The sequence below is a fragment of the Lupinus angustifolius genome, chromosome LG08 (genome assembly GCF_001865875.1).
Source record: "Lupinus angustifolius cultivar Tanjil chromosome LG08, LupAngTanjil_v1.0, whole genome shotgun sequence".
NCBI classification, from domain to species: domain Eukaryota; kingdom Viridiplantae; phylum Streptophyta; class Magnoliopsida; order Fabales; family Fabaceae; genus Lupinus; species Lupinus angustifolius.
Genome location: NC_032016.1, coordinates 6,268,064 through 6,278,457, shown reverse-complemented (window position 1 = coordinate 6,278,457; position 10,394 = coordinate 6,268,064). Strand labels below are relative to the sequence as shown.

The following is a 10,394-nucleotide window of genomic DNA, read 5'->3' as shown; positions in this document are numbered from 1 at the left end:
ACCATTGAGAATGAGTTGTAAACAAAGATTTTTCACTACTGACTCGTATCTCATCAATAAACCCATTTCTAGTTTTCAACTAGCAATAAAATTCGATTCTCCATGTCTAGCTACTCAGAAAAACACACATTCCAGTTTACCTTTTCTTTTGTGCCTCTTTTCCGTTACATTATTTGCTAGAATGAGAATGATTAAAATAGATAACATGAAAAGATATTGTCAGGTATTTCATCCAGCACATTATGCTTCCCAGCTTTGAGAAGTGCTCAAAAGTCCCAATATAATTCATCATTGTTTGTGAAGAGAAGAAGGCACAGGCATGGTGCCACCGATATCATTATATCTGGCTATTATTTACCCTTTTTTTAATCTTCCCTTCTTTCAAACATGACGTGATAATTTCCCCCTAAAACACCCTTATGTTTGTGCTTCCTGATGATAAATAATAAAATTATAAAGAGAATAAAATAATTCTTTATATAAGGTGATAAGTTATTTTCTGAGCAATAAAATTATATATATGTCATATATTTTTTAGATCTAATAGTATACGGTTAGAACTACATTTATAAATTACGTTAATAAAATCATGATAAGTTATTTTATTCTCAATTATAAATTACGTTTATAATTAATACTACTTTTAAAGATTTAATAGTATACGGTTAGAACTAACTAGCACAAGATAGTGAGTAAATGATTGAGTTATTCAAATCTAAACGATGTGATCATTGTTGTATGTATGAAAAATAGAGAAGGTATTAGCACCCTATCCACCCACCTTAAGTTATGTATTAGCATTCTATTCGCCCACCTTAAGTTATATGGCTTCATTATATTTTTAAATTTATTTGGTTATTTAATTAATTATTAAAATGAATATATTTATTTATTTATTATTATTGTGTCTGACAAGATAACATTAGTCCTACATATTATTTTTAGATAAATATCAAGGCTATGTAGTTCTTTAATAGAAAAATGTTTGTTGGTTAGGTATTTTAATTAAAATTAATGACAGAAGCAACGTAGCATGACCATCCGAATGATGAGTTGAAAAGAAAGAAGCTCTATGACGACCGTCTTTCCATCCTTTATGTGGTTGGCAAAATTTATTAATGAAAATATTTTTTTTGTTATTTATAAACAAATGTTTTGATTAATTGTTAGTTTAATTAAAAATGGTTTATTTTGGATTTTTGGGATTAATCTGAGTAGTGACGCGACCTTTTCGAAAATGAGTTGAGAAGAAAGAAACATTCAAAACAACTTTTTTTTCGCCTTTAATTAATTCTTAAAACTTATATTACTATAAAGGTTGTTAGAGTGTGTTTTAAGGCAAATAATTATATTACTTGTTATTTTTTATTTGAGTACTAAGTTCTGATTATTTTATTAGCAATAAATTTTATTTATTAAATTGTTTTTGTTAATTTGTTGCTAAAATTGTGATTGTTTTGTTTTTTTTGTTATTATTATTTATCTCATTGAATATTAACATATCTTGTTTGTTATTGTTATTTTGAAATTATGTTTAGTATTATTAAAAGTAAATATGGTTTTTTAAAATTATATTTTGTTTATTAAATAGTAATGCATTATTATAAGATATATACATATAATTGAATAGGATGCAGGAGCCTCGAAAGAGTGTGATGAAGGTGGAAATAGACAACCACTTGTCAGCTTGCTATTCGTTGGAGAAGTTGTTTGTGATGAGAAAGAGTCCACATGGAAGCTGTACATTGACTGGACAAAGAGGGTGCACGGTTCACCGGTGGACCAGCACTCATACACAAGGTAATGATCTGATGCGTTTGCGCACACGTGTATCAGTCTGCTTTTCGCTACATTATTGACGTGGATTCGCTGCTTCCTGTGTAACACGGACTTCAACCGTGGACTTGCCCACAGAGGATTGGCACACTTAATTTCTCCTCCCTCTCACTTTTGCTCCAATTCTCTTTGCTTTTTCTAGATAGTTTTTGTGTGTGTGACTTTTGTGGAATTTTTGGAATGCTTTCTTTGCCTTTTTTTGTGTGGATATTTCTTCTTTGATTTTTTGGATGACTTTTGGAATAATTTTTGTGTGTGACTTTTTGGAAATGTTAGAATAGATGTAACCTATTTAGAATAGGTTTTCTCAAACATCCTATTTATAAAAAATAATTAATACTAACATCCCCTAAATTTAAGCTAACAAATTTATCAATAATTTTAAATCATCATTATTTTTAAGGATTACAACTCCATCTTAAAAAATCAGATTTGACCAAGTTTTTATTATAAGCATAATTCAAAGAATATTCCACTGATTATTATTTGTTTATTTTTATAAATTCAAATTAAAATAATAGAAATCAATAAAAAATAGTTTTAAGTATATTTTATAATATAATTTTGAAAAAATAAAAATAATTAATAAAAATCACTTTTGCTTTTATTTTTGTTTAAAATAATGTAGGTTTCTAGAACCTATTACTTTTTTAATTTTATTTTCTGAAAATTATTTTTTTGAGAATTAAGTTACTTTAAGTTTAAATTTTGGTTAACCTAATCACTTGGATGTAGGAGCCTTAATAAAACATGTTTATTTTATTTATTTTGAATTTTGATTAACATAATCACTTAGATGATTTAGGATCATTAACAATATTGATTTGACTTTCTTATTTAATATTATTTGTTTATTATTTTAGATAAAAATGGATGTTCAGAATAAATATATAGCACAACTCTAAACAAGATATTGGTGTCATTCCACTACATGTAAGTATTAGGGTATCCATTAGATGGATTTAGTAAGATTATGTGTATTCACACACACACACACAAAAAGTCATACTATAGATGCCCAAAGTCTCTGACTACACAGGATAAAATAAAGTACTAAAAATGGTGCCCTCGTGAAATGCACCTTTTCTTTCGTCACAAGATATTAAATTACGCTTTCAGTACGAATACTAAAGTTTAATTTATATAAAGAACAATATTCTGTCAGAGGAACAGCTGATGAATACTTAATTTGCTAAATAAAATGTAATCCATGTTTTTGGAGAGTTAATAGCAATTTTTTTATTTATATGAATGATGGAGTTGCGCATGTTTTCCTCTTGTCTAACAATGTCATTCTTTGCTTCAAATCTATTTTATATCTTATTTCTTCTGTTTTTCCATTTTAAGAAAAGGAATTCATTTATTGCTTTCAAAAGTATATATATTTATTTATTTGCCGAACAAATAAATATATATAAAAAATTTGACATTTGAATTATTTTTATAAACAATTTTGATTGCGCGACACTAGATATGGGACACCAGATATGCTCCCAAATTGGATACATATTTGCACTTTTTGCCATTCCATGTCTCATGGGTATATGATTGGTCAGAAAAAATATATTTAAGTTAAAATTTAATTATTAAATATTTTTCTCACCAATCATAAGTCATAATACATAGAGTCATAGAGTCACACAAAGTAAAACATTTTTGCTCTTTGAAGATGGAAATCGTGAAATCATTATCGGGTAAGGAGTAAAATAAAGTCGCGTTTTTGAAGGAAAAAAGGTGTGATGAAATCTATTCTTTTGTTTAATTGTTTGCCATATAATAAGTACATGAAATCTCCACTTTTTACTCTGATAATATTGTTTCAGGATTTAAAGAAATAAACAATTTGTATAAAAAGCATAAATTTAACATTTTGAAACTATTAATTATATCACTTTTGTTTAGTTGTTTGCCATATAATAAGTACATGAAATCTCCACTTTTTACTCTTATAATATTGTTTAAGGATTTAAGAAGTAAAAAAATTGTATTAAAAAGCATAAAGTTAATATATATTCAGACAGACTACTTTAACAGAACGTTTTATCTCACTTTTTAAGCTGTTATCGTCAAAGAATTTTGTTTTATTCCCTCGATAATTATATTCAGACTACTTTTTTTTTATTTACATTTAATAGAACTTTAAAGACATAACACAACATTAAATATTTCTTCATTTAATAATCCAGATAACTAAAAGAAGATTAGTTAGGAAAAAATAAAATTGTTCTAGCAAAAGTTGAATCCTTGTTCTAAAATGAAAAGTAGGGAAACACTGTAGAAACATTGAAGAGGATTAGGAACACAGAGGGCTTTTTCGTGTATCAGAAGCTAAGTCCCAAACAAAATATCATTATTAGGGTTTGGAGATAGAAGCCCTCATTGATTCCAAATAACCCTTTTAAAATTGCCAACACGTGATGAACAGTACAAATTTGCAAGCTTTGGCTGAGCATGCCTTACTGCAACATCACCATCACAAATCTCCATTTCTAAATAAATTATTACTTGCTTCTTTTATTTCTCTCTAACATGTAAATCCTCTATTATTGAAGAAAATCTAATAAGACTATCATAGATAGTAAAGTTTTTCTACCATATATTTAATAATGCAATTGCATTTTTTAAAATTCAAACTCAAAATATCTAGTCAACGAAATTAAGATCAATCAATTAATTTCCCCATTTGTTACTTTTGTTTTTAGTGAGAACAAATAGCAACTTATTCAACCAAAATTAGTAGGAAGTAAGGAACATATGGGGTAAAGAGTCATCGTCATGGGAATGCAAAAATTAATTGATTTGACATTTCCTGAACCCTTATATAACATGTATTCTTGTATTGAGAGCAGATTAGACACCTTACTTTTGTTTTTATGTGTATGTAATATATACATAACTGACAAGGCCCTTTTCCATTGTGCACGATTTCTCTTTATCATGTCCTTCAAGTTCAACACAGTTTTGAACCAATCTAATCAAACCACATCCTAATTACCTCATGCACTCAAAGTCATGTTCAATGACATGGGTGCACTTGTTTTGATAATGTTGATAACTTATTCCTAACCTTATCCTCATTTCAATGAAATTATGATATCTATTAAAAGATCTTGAGTACTAAGAAATAAATATTATTAGGTATTAAAATTTTATTGAAATAAAATTGAGCTAAGATATACTTTTTGGAACATATTATCTTCATTTCCGCAAAGCTTAAATATATAATCATGTAAGAGTCTCTAACATACTAAGAAATTGTAGTTTTAGTGTCTCAATGAATTTTTTACATTTGATTTTTCTACCGAACTAATTTTATAATAAAATACTGAAACATAAATCACTTCATTTTACTTAAACTTAATTATAAACAAAAGAAATTAAGTCTTAATTTTATAATGAAACTAAATTAGAAATGGAATTAATTTTACGAAATCAAGTTTATTAAAACCACATCTAACAAACGCTCACCCTAATATGCAAAAAGCTTGTTTAACAACAATAGTTGTAGTTTACTTGACGAATTATAGTTTTTTGATTTAATAAAAAATAAATAAATTACATCTTTGGTTTGTTGGTTAACAAAGAAATAAAGAGAGATTTAAGCTTTTGATTATGAAGATGGTAGATTTTCAAAACTACTTCAAGTAGTGATTTTTTCTAAAGCATAAACCAGTGTTGTGGGTTGTTGATATTTATTTTTCTCATTTACCCACCGTTCACATCAACCTCACTAGCATCAATAGGCGTGAAATATATACATGGCTGTTATAGGTTCAAAGTTCAAACACCAAGGGACCATGTACTTTGATGCAGCAAAGTATTTTTTTTTAATTAGTATTTTTTAATCATGGAATATTCTCATCATAATTAGTATTTTTTTAATCAGGGAATCTCCTCATCTCTTATATTATAGGTAACAAATCAAATGCAATTACTACTTACAACAAGTGTTACTTTCTCGAATGAAATTTTGGCATTTGACTTGTACAATATAGGTATAATTAGTATTTTCTAACTAAAGAAAATGATTTACTTAGTTCTAAATTTAGGACCAAAAATTTTATGCTCACCAAATTAACCTTATTAATTCGACAATCATTAATGGGAGTAATATAGTAGTCTTTCATAAACAAAAGTAGATTTTATTTTTGACATGGTTCAACTTGTAAATTATAAGGAAAGTTATTTTTTGACGGGAATGAAGATTAATTATCTTTGTCCTTATTTATTTCTTAGTTCAATTAAAATATAAAACTTAATTAAAAATAAGGATTAATATTATTATATTATTTGAAGAAATTTTATTGGGTGCCACATAAATAGATTACTTTTTTAGGGAATGGGATCTTTTTTCTTTTAAGGATGGGTAAAGATTCTATGTCATAAACGGAGTCTCATTCCCTATTTTAAGTTATTCAGATAGCTATTTTTTATTACATTTGTTTTTAATTTTTTTCTTTTATTAACATGTCAATATGTAATTAACTTGAAATATAGAATGATATATTGTTTGAGATAAGTGATACTCATCTTTGAAAGAGACAGTGGCCAAGAAAATCTAATGGAATGTCAGAAAAGCCAGTTGGTTGGATGGACCAAACCACATTAAAATTGAATGCAATAAGACGAGGCATTGGGAAAAAGCCGAGCCACAAAAACTACAGTTTCTCTTCTTGGAAACTATTGCTGTAAAGCCATTATTGATCTGTCAATAGATGGGGAAAAGAGAAGATATATTTACATGCTCATGAGAAACAAAAAACTAGTAAACGAAATTTCAAATCACTAAATTTTATAATAAGATGCAAATTTTAAAAATGTTTAATTATGGCCTAATCCAGAATAGACTCGGACACTAATATATTATGTACATTTAATAGATATAGAAATAAAAGCAAATAGAAACAACATACAAAGGTTTGACAAAATTTTCCGGCAGTCCAAATATTTATACTTTTGTACAATTGACCAGCCATAATGATTATTTCTACCGGCAAAAACATCCCAAGGCCCCAAATTCCCAAACGTTTTGCACTAATGTGTACCAATTAATAATCTTCCCAATGTCTCATACTTGATTAATCGGAATTGAAGTGTTGAATTAGCAACTAAAAGCTTCATTCTTCATTGGAATAATGGAATTGGACGGTTAAATCCCACATGTGAAATCAAGTCCCCAACCACAGAAAGATCACGACAAAACACACCTTGAAACACTGATGAATCCACATTAGAAGGAGAAGATATAAGGCACTTTGTATTATTTTCCACCAAAGTTTTCTCATTCTCTTCAGCTTCTTCTTGTTCCAATTGCAAAGCCAATTCACGTTTCTTATTCTTTCTTTTCTCAGCAGTTTCTCCATCCTTAATTGCTAGCATCACATTAGCATAACCCTTCTGAATCAACCTATACAACAACAATGCTGACATCTTAGCTCTATCCTTAATCGATTCTAAATCGCTTTCATTCGCAAGCTCACACTTATCTACAAAATTCGAAGCTTTATCAGGCTTGTATTTCAAACACAATAAAAGATATGCCCTCTCTAACTTTGATCTTGAACAACCTCTTATTAAACCAATCAAAGCATAGTAATCAACATTCCCAACTTCACCTGAAGCAACCCTTTTCTTCAGTTTTTGAATTTTCACAGAAAGTGCACATAGTTTCCCTGGAATCTCCCTGTACCTCACGTTGTGACGCTTCCATGCAGGACCTGGAAGCTTTTTATCACGTAAGATGGTGTTGTACAAGAGCTTCAAGTGTTCAAGGTCGTGCAATGAATCAGTGTAGCAGCGAATTTTTTCTAAAATGGAAGCTCTGGTTTCAAGAGCTTGGATGCAAGTGGGGTCTAAGGCAAGGGCGCGGTTGCAATCACTTATAGACTCTACAATGCGACCTGAAACAGTGGAAAACATTCAGATAGAAATTTGAGGGAATTATTGCTACGACTTATTTTTCTAAAATAAAATATGAATTACTAAATATATGATTTGACTGTAATATTGAGGTTGCGGTGTCCTGTTGTCGAATCACAATGTTATGATCGTAACAAGCCGTATCAGTATCAAAAATGTTTTTTTACTCATAAAATAATTCACACCACAAAAAGCATGTACTGCCGGCCATAATTTAAAACACTGTTGTGCTTAATGAAGCACTTTCACCTGAAGAACCATAAGCATTAGCTCTGTGCATGTAGCATTCAGCGAGGAAGCCCTGTGGAGCGCTTCGGCGGCCGTCTAGAAGCTTTGAGAAGTGGCGGATGGCTTCCGAATATAGACCGGCGTTCACGGCGGCGAGTGCAGAGGCGCGGCGCCGGAGGAGGAACTTGATGTGGGTGAGGAGTTGGGTAATGGATTCGGTTTCTGTAAGTAGGGTTCTTGGTGGGGTTGAAGATTGTGAGTTTGTGTCGATGGTTGAGACTGAGAAGCTGTCGTCGGACCAGCATATACTCTCACGGCGGAGCGCGGCACTGGCTAGGCGTTTACCGGTTTGGAGAAGAATCATTGCATCTTCTAATAGTCCTAGACGGAAGCATGCTTTGCCTAACACCAAGTATCTGTAATTTGCACACAAAATTTAATTTATTAGAAACTAGATTAATTAATGTTAAAAGTCAAAGTCAACAAAATGTCAAATTTTGATTCAGACAATCTATTTATTATATTTAAATAGGTTTAGTTCAATTTTGAGCCAATAATTAATATGTTTTATGTTTGATTGTCAAGGTGAGGGATTTTTGGCATAAAGCAGGAAAAAATCACATCAGTAATTACTTTCCATTGTGCATTGAATTGAAATCAGCCTTTCATATTTTTGGATTCAGATCATATCTCCTTAATCATGTCATATTTAGTATACTAAATCAATTACAAAATTTTATTTATTTGAAAATAAAAATTATAAAAATAAAATTTAATATTTTAATAATATTTTATAAATTTTGATTTGTGTGAGATAGAGACAGAAAAATTATAGGAAGTGGTCATTGTCACATTTTTTTTGAAAGAAAGTAGTTGATCTTAGCATTTACTCACGCCGGAGCCACATGGAAAGGACTCCGATCTGAACTAAAAAAACAAAGTCATAAAGATATTAGAAAAAAAATCATTTTAAATGGAAGAAAACTTAAAGTCATAACGATATTAGATTGCAAAAACCAATGAGACACAATAATAATGCACTTAATTAATTATATATATTTTAGAATATAATATATTGTAATATAGTAAAACGGTATATTATTACTCTGTTTTTTTATCCTCTATGTGATTTACCTCCAATACCCTTCTTTCTCGCAACTTTTACAGAACCTTGCCATGACCTTCTTCTTCAATTCTGAAACAGAAAAACACTTGAAACTCTGAACCCTTTGAACCCCATGAGAAGATAGTAGATCCAAACCTTCTCTTGAAAGTGTCTGAGAATAACTATCAGAAGAAACAGAACCTGATTCATCGTTCGCCATTTTCACACTTGGAATATAATCTTGAAGCATATCAGCTACCTCTCTGAAACATCTCAAATGTAACAAAGACCATGCTTTGAGTTCAAGAGCTTGTTCATAACGTGGATATATAGCTAGAGCAGCATTAACAAGACTCAAAGCTGAAGCAACCTCGTTTTCTTCTTGTGTTGCCATGAGGTTTCGTGCGTCTTTCATATATCTCTTAATAATCTACAACAATGACATAAACACACAAACATGTATCAACATAACAATAAAACATAGTCATTGAAGAAAATGGTGTTTTTTGAAGAGTGCTAAGATGTGTTTATTACCTTTCGTTTGGTGAGCCACCAGTACTTCTTTACTGGGGCATTGAAACTAGGAGAAGTAACAGCCATTGTTGGTGGGTGGTGTTGGAGTAGAAGAAAATGTGAAGATTGTGATTCAATAATCTTAGACTATCAAATTTTGACACCCAATTTATATTTCTTTTACTCTTCTTCCTTCCCTTGTAATAAAAGGAATAGAAATATATAAGGGGAATGAGAATGTGATAATGGGGCATTGAGGCTTGAGTTGGAAGGTGGTAGCAAATTATGATAAATTAAATTATTATTATATTTATATATGATTCTAATTTGATATTATAATTTAAAGAAAAAAATAACTCATAAAATTAGTAAAAATATTTATTCTTTAAAAGTAAAAGTTATGATTATTTTTGGCACATTAGAAGTTATTATTATAATTTATGATATCATAATGTGAAGAAAACAGTAACTATATCCGTAAAAATATTTTTTTCCTAAAATAAAATATTCTATGCTAATATAAGCTGATAATCTAAATAAGCTTAACTTATAAGATAAGTATATAATAAAAAACAAGAGATGTGGAAATAATAAGGTAGGGATTAGTGATGTATATTGTAAAACCACTTCGAGTTCGTTGTTCGAAAAAAAAATAGTCCCTTAATCGAATTGGATCGTTCATCTCATCAATCATGTACTAAAACTTGTGTAAGTTGGTTTGATTCAAAGCCTAAAATATGTAAATCCATCGGTTAGATTGGTTGACTTAACCACTTTAATCAATTTTATTTTG

General features: G+C 29.6%; 1 pseudogene; it reads right to left on the bottom strand.

Moving 5' to 3' along the window:
- On the bottom strand, positions 6,709-9,779 carry LOC109353773 (annotated as a pseudogene).